Raw genomic sequence first — 17021 nt, forward strand, 5'->3', positions numbered from 1 at the left:
GGGTGAACTGCTCTGGGGCTGGGAGATGGTGGAGATGCACCCCACAAGGCCAAGGCAGCCTGGGCACTTTCCCCAGGAAATCCTTGACACGCTGCACTTTTCCAGCTGGCCTCCTTTAAAGGGACTGCTCATCTGGCCTCCCCTGGATGTACTAGAATTGGCCCCACAGGCTGACCTAGCTGGACCCCAGGCTCTGGCTGAGCGGTGGCCTGGATTTGTTTCCCCATCTCCTTCAACTCTCTGCAGGGGAGCAGCCCTTGGTTTCTGAACAAGGGCAGTTCTAGGTCACCTTTGAAAGGACCTGCTGGGATTTCTGCAATGCTCCCCTCCAGCATCCACAGCGGGTCACTGAAGCCCAGCTGATGGTCTGCCCCTGAAGCTGGCAGTTTTTCTCAACCACATCACATCCTCATCACAGACACCAGGGTCAGAGTCTTCCTTGGCCTCTGAATCAGGCCCAGGCTCCTCCTTTGTTCAGCCCGGCATCCACCTGTCCCAGCTGTGTCCTATATATCAATCAGCATTCTGTGTAGAAAGCAGAAACACTCAAAGTATCCAGCAGAAAGAGATTTAATAAGGGAAATAGTGACTTACAGAGTGATCAGAGGTCCTAGACAAATGAAGGTCAGGACCACTGCTAGGCTTTAGGCTTCAGGTCACATCCCCACAGCTGTGAGCCTGAGACCAGGAGAGAGCTGCTGCCCCTGCAAGGACCACTGGTGTGGCTCCAGCTGCCCTGCATTCAGGAAGCTGGTGACAAGACCGTGGATATACCAGTTGCTGCAAATCCTCACGTTGGCAGGAGCCCGCGGACCGTCCCACACACTGCAGAGGAACACCTCTGCCTCTCTGCCACTGTCCAGAGCTCATGGAAATGCCTCTTGTTGGCAAAACTGAAACTGCAGCCAGATCCAAACAGCAAGAAACTCTGGGAAATGTCATTTTTGTCCTGCTAGTCCCTGTGATACAGAGGGAACATAAAGGGTATGAAACAATGCTAAGTGCTGATAGACAATACCCAGCACAGCCCAGAACTCACTCAGACCCCAGCTGGCCCGCAGTCCCGGCCTGCTATAGCCCCACCCAAGCCTATGGCTGGTGCTGACTCCTGCCTCTGCTGCATCGCCCCACACAGCCTCTGTCCCTTCGCCAGGTGGAGGACTGGCCCCCTCCATTCCCCAGCCCACACCCAGCTCCTTCAGCTCGTAGCTAGGTCCTCCTAACCCCAGCATAGCTCCCGGGCCTTCCTGCGGCTTTTCTGGGATGGAACCAATCCAAAGGCTGACTCCGCTGGAGGCCGGCTTGGGACTCAGATGCCTGTGCTCTAGCTGTAAACACAGAATGTCTCTGAGCCACATTCCCAGAGTACATTCACCTGGGGTCTCGTCCAGCTGTGAGGTTCTGAGATTTCTAAGTATCTTTCTTTATAAGCAGAGTGGACATGGACACACACACACACACACAGTCCTCAGGGAGCTACAGCTTTGCTGAGTCAACCCGGAGTCACTGTCCAACTCTCCTCTGGAAACATGGGCAGAAATAGGTGCTGAGGGAGGAGGGGTAGCTGAAGCAGAAGGCAGGAGAGGCCAGGGGTTGCCCCCCTGCTTAGCACATCCCCCATCACTGACTTCTGGCTTGAGTGGGCTGGGAAAACCCGCGGAGGGCAGGCTTGGGGAGGACAGAGGAGGCTGGGGCGAGAGACGTGGTAAGGGCAGAAGTGAAGCACTCAGGCCACACGAGAGGAAAAGCCACTGTCTGTGCTGAGCTGGACCTAGGGGCTCAGCCCCCAGCCTCCCTGCTGTCCCCTGCTTAGCACCACCTCAACTAGACCTCCCCCAAAGCAAAGCTATAGCCATGCCAATGACCTTGAGCTGTACATTCAGCTTAATCCGCATCAGTGTCAGAGTGAAGGCCTTGCTGTCAGTCCAGGGTATTTATAACTAGCTTGCCAGGTCCCACTACCTGGCAGCCGCCAGGAAACTAGGCCACAGGAGTCACAGAGGAGGCAAACCCTCCCCCAGCCCCAACCCCAGCCTCAGACGGCTCCTCCGTGGCTGCGCGCACCCGCCCTGGCTGTGTGCCTCCTCCCCATGTCCCTGCTCCCTGCTGGCGATCAAAACCCGCCAGAGTTCCCAATGCCTGGGAGCATGTCCACAGGCCTGAGTACAATGTCCACGGCTTCCACTTACCACTGTCTTCCCTGCCCGCTCCTTGTGGCCGTGTGGTGTGGTCAATGAAGGCTCCGCCTGCCTAGGGTCAGGTGCCGGTTCCACTGTTCTCTGTGTTGACCTCGATAATCTTGTGTGACTTTTCTGTGTCTCAGTTTTCTTATCTGTAAAATGGAATTAATAATGAAGACTCTATGAATAAAAGGCTCAGAATGGTGCCTGACACATCATAACGGCTCAGTGTGTGCCAGCTTATTTAGAAAGGTCTATCAGATAGCAGCAGAAGCCTCAGGGCCAGGCTGTTCAGGTTCAAATCCTGGTTTGGCCATTCACTGGCTATGTGACCTTGTGCCCATTAATTATCCACTCTGGGCCTTAGTTTCTTCCATGATATGGTTTGGATGTGTGTCTCCTCCATATCTCATGTTGAAATGGGATCCCCTATGTTGGCGGTGGGGCCTGGGGGGAGTTTGGGTCATGGGGGCGGATCTCTCACGAATGGCCTGGTGCCCTTCTTGTGGTAGTGAGTGAGTACTCGCTCTGAGTGCTTGTGAGATCTGGTTGTTTAAAAGTGCATGGGACCTCCCCCTTCTCTCTCTCTCGCTCCCTCTCTCGCCATGTGACACACCTGTTCCTGCTTCATCTTCCACCAAGAGTAAAAGCTTCCTGAGGTCTCACCAGGAGCAGATACTGGGCCATGCTTCCTGTGCAGCCTGCAGAACTGTGAGCAGATTAAACTTTTTTGTTTTTAAATAAATTACTCAGCCTCAGGTATTCCTTTATAGCAACACAAAAACCATGTAAAATCGGAAACGATAATAGTATCTACCTCGTGAAATTGTAAGGATTAAATAAGCTAATCTGTAAAGCTCTGAGAATGGTGCCTGGCACACAGTAGGTGGTCAATTAATATTAGCTCTGATAATGATAATGATTAGCATCATCATCATCATCGTTTATTCTGGAATGATTTTCTCCCAGCCGGGCTGCCCTCTCTTCTTCCTGCCTCCACACTTTAGCTGACACAAACGTTCTCCTTACACACACTCTCTCTTCTTCCCTCCCAATTCAAACGTTGCGTTTCTTTCAAGCCTTACCTCCTCCATGCTGCCTTCCTTGACCATTTTGGTGAGCTTTGCACTGTCTCCCTTACCCAAACCATCTTAGACTAGATCCCCCACGTGATTCCCATGAGTAAACCTAGATTCCAGACCCTGAAGGCAGAGGCTCTGCCAAGCCCACTTCTCCTTCCTGCTTTATGCTGAGCTAACAGCGGTGAGGTCAAAGATGTTGTGGATCAGACGTGTCCTTGCTGAGTATCCAGGGTCCTCCACTCTGGGCAGGGGTCTGATTCCTGGGATGAGGGTACAGTGTGTCCTGGCCCTCAACAGACAGGTGTGTGTGTGGGCACGCACACACACACATGCTTGCAACCTGTAAAGTAAAACCTAGTCGTTTCCCCAGAAATAATCCCACATTCTGGTCACTGACAACCAAAATGTATTTTTTCCCAAGCCCAGTCATTTTCTGGATTTTCTCAGTTTGAGAGAGGACCAGGCCTGTATGCTGTGTCCTAGGGGTGGACCCAAAACCCTTCCCCACCAGAAAAGGGCAGGTAGGAAAATATCTTCCTCGGACACCCAGGCACAACAAGCCCAGTGACACAGGGCTCAACACGGGGAGGAGGGCAGAGGGGGCAGGGGTGAGGATCTGGCTCAAACACCACAGTCCTTTCCTTGAGGAAGAAAGCAGCACTCCAGTGTCACTGTGTTCCCCCTGTTGAAGGCCCAATAAACAGCAGATCAGCCCAGCAGGTCAGTGGTTCTGACCTGGCACTGTGGCTGTGTCTGGCACTCTCAGCCTCAGCCAGTCAGAGGCTTGCTGACACTGCCTCCTTCCTCTCCTCCTCCCCACAGACCTGTCACTGCGGAGAGCTCTCCTCCACCCTCCTCCACTGCCTCCTCAGCAATTTCCTCTCCTCTCAGGAGCGGCCCGGCCAGGATCAACGTTGCTCAACTTATAGGGGCTGCCTTTGGTGGGAGCCCCCCTTTTTCCTACGTGCTGGGGGAAGGGGTGGGGGATAGGAAAGGGGCTCAGCAGGGTTGGGGAGAGTCCTTCCTCGGTACTCATTGTCCCCTCTGGGGGTTGAGGGCGGTTACAAAATGGATGAGGATGGGAAGAGGCCCTCCTGCAGTGCCCTGTGCTTGGCCCTCAGGCCATCCCCTCACCCATCTCCCCGCTCTAGTCTAAGAGCACCTAAAAAGGAGTCTCACTCTAGCTCTCATGACCCATAACTGAAAATTAATCCCCTCCACGTCCTTTCTAAGTTATCCCAGAGAATATGCCATGTCAAAGGCACATTTGTCTAATGGAAGGAGCCCAGGCCAGGGGAGAGGGGCGTTGGGGAGAGAAGCCTTAAAAAATCCAGACAAGCATCTGTGGTTTGTGCTCCATGTAAAGTGAAATGTGGGCATTTCTTCCACTAAACGGCATGGGAATAAGTGTAGTGATGCTAGCTGGCATCTATACAGCATACTACAGTTACAAGATCCTTGCCCCACCCTCTCAGTTTGTTACCCTTCTGCATTGCAAGAGAGCAAGGGAAGGCTGTTGAACCCCCTTTGATGTGGAAGGAAACAGAGCCTCAGAGCAGGTAGGAAGGGGGGATCAGAGGCTGTTCGTGCCCCACCCAGATGTCCTTTGCCAACTGGGCACTCACTCCAGGGTGCTGCAGTGTTGGCTGCTAATAGCTCATAACTATACCCTTCTCCTCCACATCACCTTAGCCAGCAGGAGCCACTTCCCTGGGAGAAGCTTTGGAGGTTAAGCCCTCTACCATAGCCCCTCCCCCAGGAACAGCCTTTAGCTAAGGCCTGACTGCTGTAGCGACAGAAAAACCACCCTCTTGTCTTCAGGTAGAACAAACTCCACGCGCTGTACATGCCCCGAAGCCCCTGTGGGTTTGGCCCAGCTAGACCTCCCCTGAAGCGGCATCTTCGTCTGGACCCTTCTGCTGCTTCATCACGCCCTACAAGCCCTCCCAGCTTCTCTGCAAGCACTCACTCAACAAACCACACGCTGGAATATCCTCTCAAACCCTGCTTCTAGGGAACCAGACAGAGGGCTAGTACACACGGCTTCAGATCCTGAATCCGGATGTTCCTGAGACAGTCTGGTTCCTAAGCATCCTGTGGGTGTCTGTTGTGGTGAGAACCTTGCTTTCTTCCAGGACCTCAGCTCCCTCCCTCTCCTCCTCCCAGGGGAGAAGCTGGTTCTTAACACTTTGACTGCGAACTGAGGGATGAAGCCCAGAGCCCCTAGCACCTCCCAAACCCCACTGAAAGCTCCCTCTCTCCCGCTCCCACCCCGGCTGTGGCGGCCAACACCATGACTCAGGCCCCATCCCCACAGCCCTCCACGGGCCCCCAGATTGCTACCCAGTGCCCTGGTGAAGTGCATGTGAAGCAGTACAGATGGCAATTAACTGCATGACAGGAAAATATCCCGACACTAATTATTTCAGGGACAAGGCCGGGGACCATTAATAAGTGATGAAGGAGTCTTTCCAGAGGCTCTTTGGCTGGCCCCTACACCAGCCTGCAGAAGGCTGGAGACTGATGAGGACCCTTCCCCACGCAGAGCTCAGTGGTGTGTGTGGGCAGTGAGACAAGTGCCAGTGCCGAGGGAGATGCCACATATTTTCCAGGGGAAGTCAAGCCGCTCTCCCCAGCAGTTCAATCGACAACTGTTAAGGAGACAGTCCTCATCCTTCAGACAGGCAGAAAGCAAACAACAGTGGTTCCCTGGATCTTCTCTGATGAATAATTGATTGTAGAATGCAATCTCATGAATGAATTCCGGAAGAATCCCCAGTCAACCCCTTCTACACTCTCACATCTGCCTCCCCTTCCCTGGCCCAATCCAAGAGGCAGGCACAATTTCCATTTTCCTGAAATGATTCTGTTTCCTCTGTGCCTGCTTCTAACGTGGCCCCCGGGACAACTCCCACAAGAAGCAGCAGTCAGAGGCCAGGAACGAAGGATGGCATGCCCAGATGGAGGGCTGAACCACGCCCGGTCAGCCCTGGGCTTTGACAGTGTCTCTCTCCAGCAGCATATCACAGCAAGGCAGGGAGAGGAGAAAAGCGTCGTACATTCATAAACCCTTTCATGTGCCAGAGTGAATGCAAATGCAGACACTCTCACACTCACACTCACATGTACACACTAACACACATACCCACTCTCACACCCACACTGACACACACATGCACACACACTCAACACACATGCACACTGACACACTCACACATACACACTCTTGCATACACACCAACACACTCACACATGCACACAGACACACTTATATATACATGTGGACTGACACATACTCATGCACACTGACACACACTGACACACAATTGCTCTTGCGTACACATGCACACTGACATACATATGCACTGACACACTCTCACACAGACACACACACAGATGCACACCCACACATACACTGACACATGTACACTGACACACACACACACACACACACTGACACACACTGACAAACTCGTACACTGACACACACATACATATGCACTGACACACACATTCAATTACACTGACACACTAACACAAACACATGCACACTGACACACATGCACTGACACACATACACACTGACACACAAATATGTGCTGACACATGCTCACATTCACATAGCCTCACACATACACACACACTGATATACACAAACTGACAACACACACACATACATATTCTTCCTCACACACCCTCTCACACTCAGATGTATACACTGATACCCACACAGGCACACATACACTGACACACATATGCATATGCACTGACACATGCTGACACACACATATACACACTGACACACACACACACGGATACACACTCCCACACATACGTGCACACTGACATACTCTCATTCTCCCTCACACACATTCACACTCTCACACTGACCATCCACTCACACTCACACATTCTCACACACACACTCTCACACTTACACACGTACACACTGACCCACAAGCCCTTTCTCTCTCTCACACACGCACATACAACCACTTGAACAGACAGGGGCTCCCATACTTTAAGAGCTGAAGTAGGCCGGGTGCGGTGGCTCATGCCTGTAATCCCAGCACTTTGAGAGGCCGAGGTGGGTGAATCACGAGGTCAAGAGATTGAGACCATCTTAGCCAACATGGTGAAACCCTGTCTCTATTAAAAATACAAAAATTAGCTGGGGGTGGTGGTGCACACCTAGAGTCCCATTTACTCCAGGGACTGAGGCAGGAGAATCGCTTGAACCCGGGAGGTGGAGGTTGTAGTGAGCTGAGATCGCGCCACTGCACTCCAGCCTGGATGACAGAGCAAGACTCTGTCTCAAATAAATAATTTAAAAACAGAGCCTAAATATGAAGGAGATATTTATGGGGGAAGAGATATTTGCTTCACAAACGGATTTGCAACAGGGATTCTTTCAGTAATAAGAAACCAAGGTGCATTGAAAATGGAATTTGATTTACAAAAATGTGATTTCTCTGTAAATGCTCAGAAGCCCATGCCTTGTAGGGTATGGATGTGTGCTTGTAAATATGCAGAACTTGTCAGTGTCCCTCTCCATGTAGTTCGGGAGAGGGACAGGGATGTCAGATGGAAATCCTCACCAAGCCTGCTGGCTACACACTCAGGGGTCTGATGGCAATCTAGCTTGGAGGACCACAGATACCATCTCCTTCTGCACCTCCAGCTTGCAAAGGGGAAACCAAACACTTTATTCCCAAGGCTACCACAATCCAAAAATTCAAGGTGTGTTGTGCTCAAAAGGTCTTCATCTCTGAATTTTTTCCTTTTATCCCCTAACTCACTAACCAGCCCAGCCTCCAGTGGATGTTTTGAGTGGGGTTAACTAAGAAAGATCTTATCAGTTATCTCAATTGACTTCTTCATTGATGACTGATGAAAAAAATGAAGCAGAAGCTGCCCCAAACCAGTACCTACTAGACCTGTGCCCTCCAGCCTTCATCCTCACCAGCCATCCCCATAGTTGTACGAGGCCGAAGCCAAGAGAAAAGGCTCCGGGCAGCACAGTCGCATTGTCCTCTCTCTTCCAGCTCCATGTCTCCCTCCCTCTCCCCGCTTCACTCACCTTCTTTCCCTGCTGGAAGTGAACAGATGAGTCATTTGAACTTTAGCTTCCTAGGCTGCTTTTCTGGATGAGTTTGGAACTCACTCTTTTTGGGTAAGGACCCCACCCACTAATGAAGACCCCCACCCTTAGGAGACAACTCCTGTGCTGGACACTAAATTAGGGTCTCACAGGACTGTCTTGGTAACGTATTAAAGGAACTGGACACCTAGGGATTTGAAGACACACCAGGGAGTAAAATTCAGGTCTCTGATAATTTCCAGAACTTGTTCCAGCAGACAAATGGACTCTTCTTCAAATTTAAGCTCCTTTCTTGTAGTAACAATAAGGCTGATCACAATAGCCTTATTTTTAAAAATAATGTTTGTTTGTTTTTAAAAAAACACAGCTGATGCATATGCTAGCTATTGTTCTAAGCCCCTTACATATGTGAACCCATTCCATCATCGCCATAATGCTCTCTAAAGGAAGTATGGTCATTACCCCTCAGAGGCCCAGAGAGGTTCGGTAACTCCCTCACAGTCACACAGCTAGTAAGCGACACAGGAGGGAATTGAGTTCTGACTCCCTGAGCCCTGCAGACATCTCTATTTCTGACCTCAGATCCTGCCAATCTTTCCCCACCCCCACCCTCTTCTCTCCAGGAACAAACACACCAAGCCCATTCACCACAAGGCTTGTGACTTTGCTGTTTCTTCTGCCGGGAAGGCTCCACCTCCAGCTTATCCTGTCTCCTCAGTTGGGGCTTGCCTGACAACCCCATCTAAAGTAGCCACCGTGGCCACCCCCACCCTCACCCACCCTTCATTTACTAGGCATCGATCTGCTGTAATTCCATCAGCATTCCTCTACTTCAAATGATCTCATCTGTTGGTTTACTGATTCCACCACAACGAAAACTGCATGTGTGCAGTGATTCTGCCCCTCCTCTTCACTACTGTGCACTTTCATCTATAACACCTTGGCTTGGCACAAACTGGGCATGCAATAAAGACTGATTGATCAAGGAGTGCTCTATTCACAAACCAATATGCACACCCACTCACGTGCACACACACTGCACACTGGCGTGTGCATGGGAATGCATTCACATTAGACCACAGGCAGACGCCACATCAGTGATACAGTCCTCTGCAGTGTAACACTGATAGATGTGGTGAGGCCAGACTGACATAAATGGGCTTTCTAGCAGTAGATGCTAAGAAACAGAATTCCTCTGAGGACAGATCCATAATTACCCGGCCTGGAAGAATGCAAAACAGAAAATAGAGCCTCTGTGTAGGAGCCCCAGCATCTCTACCACCTGGTCCAGGCCTTTTGTGTTGGTTGCCTGGAGAAATGGAAGACGATTAAAAGGTGTGAGAAACTGGCCCCTTCAGAGTCCTTGGAAGGGAAGGGTGCTAGACCGGTTGCTCTAGTTACTGAATTGAGCTTGCTAAATATAGCTGGCTCAGACATGGGGCATTGAGGAGGCAGGTCTGAAATCAGATGGGGTGGAAGGGGCTTGCCAGTTCCCTGCCCTCTGCCTTATACTCCCACCCCAGGCCCAGTTTGTAGTGAGGGGATGCCCTTGACATAGAGGTGGAGAAAGAGAGAGAAGCAGATGCCTAAGCTTATGGTTGTTCTGATCCAGTGCCTGCCCAGAGCTGGGCATTCCATTCTGAATGGCAGATATCTGAGGTCAAGGTACAGCCAAACTCTAGCAGATAGGACCCTTGTTCTATGGTACTCAGGCTTGATCAATTTCAATGCTGCGCAAAGCCTTCCTGTGTGCATGTGTGAGTGTGGTTCATACAGTAGGAGGGGCAAGAAGGTAAATATGATGTCTTTACAGCGCAGAAGCATGGGGGTGTTGGTGAGAGCAAAACTCTGGAGCTGTCACTAGTGGCATGGGGCTGGATGGGAACTACCTCCTCAGCCCAGCAGATTCCCAAAGCCCTGCTTCCACAGAAGAAGATTCCTAGAATCATGTAGTAGGTGGAAAGGGCTGAGAAAAGCTCTCCATAGCAGATGGCCTGTGGAGCCCAGGCCCTCCAAGACATTTGGCAAGCCAGGGTGCATGCTTCTGGAATCACCCCACTGCCAGGTGCCCAACACACACCTCCTCCTTGTCCTCTTGGGCAATCCCAGCCTTTGGAGCTCCTGGTTCCAAAAGCTCTTCCCTAGCCCCAGGTGATGTTCCCCTGGACTCTTAGACAGAAAGCCTTAGAATGGTCCTGAGAGCACCCACTGTGGTGGCCTGAGATTCTCCTTATCAGCTCATGAATAACCATCCGACCCAGGCGCTACCAGCCCAGAGACCTTGGCTGTAAAATGGGAACTACAATGACCTCTTCAGAGGTTATTCTGAGGGTGAAATGAGAAATGTCAGTAAAGCATCCAGCACAGGTTGCAGGTCCAGTCAGCAAAGACGGCATTAGAATGTTTGCCATATCTTCTTTTTCTCTTCTCTTTGTGTCTCTTTGGATTTTGTATTTCCTACAGGAAGGAGATGTGGTCAAACTGTGATGTTGCTTTCTACCTCCTTAAACTACCCTAAGAAGCTTCCTTCTCTACCCCTATCTCTAGTGAAAGCCTTCACCAACCCCCCATGTTGTTGCATATGGTGGGATTTCCTTCTTTGCTAAGGCTGAATTCTACTCCGTTGCATGTATATTCCACTTTTCTTTAACCGCTTCTTCGCTAATGAACACCCAGGTCGCCTCCACATCTTGGCTGTTGTGGCTAGTGCAATCAACATGGAAGTGCATGTTGGAGATCCTGATTTTAATTCCTTTGGATGAATACCCAGGAGTGGGATTGCTGGATTCCACTTATATGAAGTATCTAAAATAGTCCAACTCACAGAAGCAGGGAGTGGAATGGTGGTTGCCAGGGACTGGGAGGAGGGGGAGATGGAGAGTTGCTATTCAATAGGTACACAGTTTCAGTTATGCAAGGTGAATACATTCTAGAAATCTGCTGTACAATGTTGTTGCACATTGTTATAGTTAACAATACCTTATTGTACATTCAAAAACTTGTTAAGAGAGCAGATCTCAAGTTAAGTGTTCTTAATACAATAAAAAAAAAAGATCAAAATCACAATGCCCCATTCTGCTGGTTTCTGTGTGGGAGGCCGATTGATCTTGCTGCCTAGTTGGGGATAGTAAGCCAGGCTGTACCTGACACTGTATTGCATCAGTGTTGCTCTTCCTGCTGCTGCCTTTCTTCCAGATGTCTCCTGACTTTCTTGTTCTTTCACAAGAATCAAAGCCTGTGATTATTGGTCAAGCAAGAACACAGGGCAGGAGACAACCTCACCCATCCAAAGAAATGCATGCAGAAAAGCCACCTTTTCCAATTCTGGGGAGCAACCACCTGACCCTACCCAAGCTCCCTCCTTCCTGTCTTATACCATCTGAGCCCCAGGTACGTGTAGAGGGATCTGCTCATACAAAGGACATGGGGCCTTTGTTTCTGCCCCTCCACCACCCAAGGTGTCTAGTCTCCAACTTCAGTGGGGTGGGAGAGCTAGGGCACCTAGAGAAAAGCCCCATTGCGGCCTCCTTTCTTGGAGTGAGGTTCCCATGACTGCTCATAGGGAAGGACTGGGATGTGAGCTGGAATCCCAATATGAGGAGAAAGTGTGCCCCCATCCTCGTTGCTCCTCGCTTTCCTTTCCTTCCCTTCCTACAGCTCAGCTGTGCCCCTCCATTGACATCCATAGCAGGGAAGCTCTTTACCTGGGCAGGACCCTGTTTCTTAGCCAAGTGTCCCAGTACTGCCAGCCCTGTCTTGAAGTTGACCCCAGAACATCTTCTCCCATGGTTCAAAGGGCCTGGCCGGCCACTCTTGTTCCAACAAAGCCACCCTTGCATCAGGATGGGGAGAATAGGGTTCTTGAATGAAAGTTTTATATTGTATTTCTTACTGCTTGAAGTTGTGCTTGGGGGTGAAGAGGATTAAGACAAGAGTTTATTGTTACTTTCCACCCAAACCAGATGGACTGTATCTGAGACAGAAGGAGGATGAGAATGAAAGAGAGGGACTCCCATCTCTCCTAGAGGATCGATGGCCTCCTGTCACCCTGCAGGCTCCCTAGAGCAGAGCTGTGATGTGCTGGGAGTGGGGACCATCTTCTTATGCATGATTATGTTTTGCAGAGGAAGTTCTAGAACACTAAGGAATGGCTTCTTCGCCACTGGCACACTGGGCAAGGCTGGGGAGAGCTATGGGGTAGTATTCTTCCCTGGTGTGGTTTCTTGGTGATTGTGCCAAGAATAGTGGAAAGGATGACTCTTGGGTCACAGATGACTGTGGCAGCAGTGCCATCCTCATGTGGGTGGGGAGGTGACTCCCAGGGAATTGGGACCCTATGCTTATGTTGTCTATGTCTGAAGTTATATCAAGGGCTCTTGGATGCCATTCAGTTGACATTTGGGACAGTGAGGCTCAATTTCCTGCTGGGCCTGGGGGAAGTAAGCAGCTGGCTCCACTTCCTTAGAAATTTTCTCCAATCTAAGCCCTGACTCATAGCTGGTTTTTCCATTCAGATGATGACCACAGCCCACTCTGGATGCCAAACCTGTCTGTTCTCAGGGATCTAGGAGGGCAAGAGTGGTTCTGGTCAACCTGGGGAAGCCTCATGGGAGACAGGCAAGATTACCCACACTCCCAAGGCCCTGGCTGAACTCTGACATTCAACATGCCCAGTATTACTGAGGAAAATATTAGTACTCCTTAGCACAAATATCTTACAGAGTATTCTAACATCAGATAAGGAAGACCAGGCTGGATGGCCTCTGAAATACTTGCTGTGCCAGTTCAGTGATTCTAGAACCCAATATGCCCAATGTTATCGTTAATATGCTGCCATTGATTATAATGTGCTCAGTGATGCATATAATTAATATAATGGAGGCCGTTAGCACTTCCACTTCTCCAAGTCTATGTGTTATGCATTTAATTACTTTAGCACTTCACAGTTTATAAATATACAACCCCCTGAGCTAGATCTTTCTCCAACGCCATTTTACAAATTAAGGAACCAAGGTCATAGAATAAAACACCACTTCCCTCACTCACGAAGAGACGAGCAGCTTCCCCCTATCTAGGCTGCTGAAGGACCTTCTTGTTCTCTCCGGGCCACCACCCTATAGCCCACACTGTTTGCCCTCCCCCACAAGCTCACACAACCACATCCCCCAAACTCCAAAGGAGTTTGCTCCCCCAGGCCTCCTTGGTCCTCAGAAAAAACAGTCACTCTTTTTTTTTTTTTTTTTTTTTTTTTAAGAAGGCGTCTCACTTTGTTGCCCAGGCTGGACTACAGTGGTGTGATCTCCGTTCACTGCAACCTCCACCTCCAGGTTCAGGTGATTCTTCTGCCTCAGCCTCCTGAGTAGCTGGGACAACAGGCGCGTGCCACCAAGCCTGGCTAATTTTTTGTATTTTTAGTAGAGACGAGGTTTCACCATATTGGCCAGGCTGGTCTCGAACTCCTGACCTCATGATCCTCCCACCTTGTCCTCCCAAAGTGCTAGGATTACAGGCATGAGCCACTGTGCCATGAAGTTAAGAATGAAGAATAGTCATTCTTAACTGGACGGAAAGCTAATTTCTTCCTCTTCAAGGCATTAGTTGAGCTTTAATAAATGAGACAAGCAGGTCTGAGAACCACTAAGAGCACCCATGAATTTTTCTGGCTGTAAGAACCACCTTGGACTGAGTGATTTTCTGGCCAATCCATCCTTGCCCAGGTGGTGTGTTCCTCAGAGTCACAGGTACCTGGTAAATTTGTGAAAACATGCCTGTCTGTCAGTTGAGAAGCTAGTTCTTCAGGGAGGCTTGTAAAGACCTCAAAGTCATGGGCCTATGTTCTTTCATTTCTCACAGCATTGGGAAGAGTGTCCAGCATGCAGCAAGTTACTAAATATGAGTTGTTTTGATTTCTACATCTCCCTCACATTGCTGCTGGGCTCTGTCTTCTACAGTTCATGGCCCATGTGTTAGGATCCATGACTTGGGACATGAAGGACTTTTCTGGGTTTCACACTGGGGTAGGAGAATATATTTACTAAAGGCTTACTCAGCCCTGTCGCTTACTAGGACTGTGACCTTGGATGTCTCTTGTTTAACCTTTTTATATCTTAGCTTGTTCATCTAAAACATGAGTCTTTGTGTCACGGGCTTAGTGAGGATTAGTTATCATAGCACATATGAGGTGCTGAGCAGAAGCTGTGTAAAGAAACACCAGTTTCTCCCTTTCCTACCCATAAAGCCCCATCTACGTTGCTAAGAACCTTCCTTTTTGTAGAGCCTTAGAATAGTCAACTGAGATTAGCAAGAGCCCCACCTCCTGGGCTTCTATCTTTCATCACAGGTGCCATTGCTTGGTCCATCGTGTCGCTGAAACATTTGGTAAAGCCACATCTTAGAGCATCTCCTCCACTCCCCTCCCCTAGGCTGAGCAAACCTAACTCCCTTGAGATCCAGCTTTGTCCCAGCCCCACCCTCCTCCCCTTCCTGTGTCATGGCTGACTCAGGGACCATGACAGGTTTTAGAAGGCCAGTGGCTCATTATCCCTACCCTCTACACTTTGGCCCCTTGGGCCAGCTTTAGCTCTTCATTTGAGGAGGCCTGGGTGGGGTGATGGGCAGGGCCCAGCCATGGGATATTTACAGAGGGGTCTGGAGCCAGGCTCCCTGATGTGACAGCTGCTGTGTCCTCAAGAGCATGTGTACCCCCATACCTACTGATCCTGGGCTACAAAGGCAACAGGTAAGAGGGAGGTTATCAGGAGTCCTGAGGTGCCTACAGGTGGCATATGACCCCCACCCAGGAAGAAAGAGCACCCTGAGGCCCCCAGCCAGGAAGAAAGAGCACCCTGAGACCCCCACCCAGGAAGAAAGAGCACCCTGAGACCCCCAGCCAGGAAGAAAGAGCACCCTGAGGCCCCCAGCCAGGAAGAAAGAGCACCCTGAGGCCAGAATATAGGTTTCCCTTTCTCAGAGTCCTAGTCTCTGCTTTGTTGTTGTTGTTTTTGTTGTTGATGCCACATTTACTGCCACTGCTACTCCTCTCTTGCATTCTCTGGTGGCTGGAACATGAGAATGGAGAGAAAGTAAAGAAAACCATCAGGGGTCCCCCAAGGCTCTGGGTTTTAGGAGTCTCCTTATCCACTGCTTGAGCCAGAACCAGAGGTTTTCTTCTGCATTTCTCTGTCTGCACCATGCTGCTCACTCCTGGGTTTCAGGCCATGCTGAGTTCTGCTCTAGAGATTCTAGAGGAAAAAGTGTGCACAACTCACCAGCAGTTTTGTAGTACTTGGAATCCTGGCTGTTTTCAGCCATCCACTTGCTGGTATTTACTGTTCAGATCATTCAAATAGCTGCACCATGCACTCTGTCGAGGTTGTATCATCAGTGGGAGAGAGAGGCTGCCATGTGTTTACTTCCTCTTACCCGGAACAGAACACAGTAAAATGGTAAAGCTCTATCAAGTCCTTCTCCTCCCTCCAGAAGGAAAGAATCAAGCCCTGGCTTATTGTCACATTGTCCCATATCCCTGTAAAAACACAATCACACCTATTCACTTATTCATTCATGTAACAAATATTTCTTAAGCACTGATTCTGGGCTAGGTGCCTTCTAGACACTGGGTATACAACAACGAAAAAACAGACAAAACTACTGTCAGGCAAGGCAGTAACACCTTATGAACAAGTAATGTCATATATAATATGTGGATAATAAATGCCATTGTGAAAAATTCAGGAAGGTAAAAGGATGGGAATGTGTTTTGATAAAGGTGGACAGGCAGGACCTCTTGGAAGAGGTAATGATATCTGAAGAGGAGGTTAAAAAAAGGTGATCTCTCCAAATACCTGAGGCATTCCTGGAATGGAAATTGCCAGCACCGTTTAAGAGATGAGGGCACGCTCCTGGCAGGTGTGTGGGAAAGCCAGGAGCCTGTGAGCAGGACTGCAGGTGGCAAGGAATGCAGTTGAGGATGAAGTTGGAGATGGGCAGGAGAGGGAGCAGGTCACATGGGCCGTGTAGACTGTGATTAGGACTTTGACTTTTACTCTGAGTGAGATGGGGCATCAATGTGGAGCTTGATGCAGAGTGATACTATCTAACTTATAATTCAACAGGATCCATCTGACTGCTATTGAAAAGAGATTGGGATAGGGGAGTGGGGCCAAGAAGAAAGCAGAAAAGTCATCTAAAAGGCTATTAAAGTAATTCAGGAGAGAGAAAATTGCTTATTGATCCAGGGTGATTGAGGTGGAGGAAATTAGAAAAGCTTGGGTTCTGAATATAGGTCGAAGGTAGAATGGACAAGATTTGTTGACAGAGTAAGCCTGGATCGTGAGAGAAGGTGAATGGTCAACTTGGCATTGGCACAGAGACCATCTGGTAATTCCTGCTGACCCAGGTATCTCCTACCCAACATCCGTGACATCATGATATCCAGCCACTTAATGAAGAATGAAGACTCCCTGGAAGAGAGACTTCACTACTTCACACAACAGCCTTTTGCAGGCCTCTAACATTCTTTCCTATGCTCACTCAAAATCCGTGTCCCTGTGTCTTTCTCTCACCACTCCTAAAGCAATACAAAGCAGGCCTCCACCACCTCCCACAGGACAGTCCTCCAGATTCCTCTGAGGTTATCCTTGAGACTGAACTCTTCCA

At 49.7% G+C, this 17021-nt stretch overlaps 1 long non-coding RNA gene across 1 annotated transcript; it reads right to left on the bottom strand.

The window, feature by feature from the left end:
- Positions 1-555: 555 nt before the first annotated feature.
- Positions 556-12159, bottom strand: LOC117088686. Its single transcript, XR_004439276.1, has 3 exons — positions 9581-12159; positions 2190-2332; positions 556-959 (listed from the first exon to the last, which is right to left on the bottom strand). It is a non-coding gene; the product is annotated as an uncharacterized LOC117088686 (long non-coding RNA).
- Positions 12160-17021: the final 4862 nt, after the last annotated feature.

The sequence above is a fragment of the Trachypithecus francoisi genome, unplaced genomic scaffold, assembly GCF_009764315.1.
Source record: "Trachypithecus francoisi isolate TF-2019V2 unplaced genomic scaffold, Tfra_2.0 Lachesis_group10, whole genome shotgun sequence".
Taxonomy (NCBI): domain Eukaryota; kingdom Metazoa; phylum Chordata; class Mammalia; order Primates; family Cercopithecidae; genus Trachypithecus; species Trachypithecus francoisi.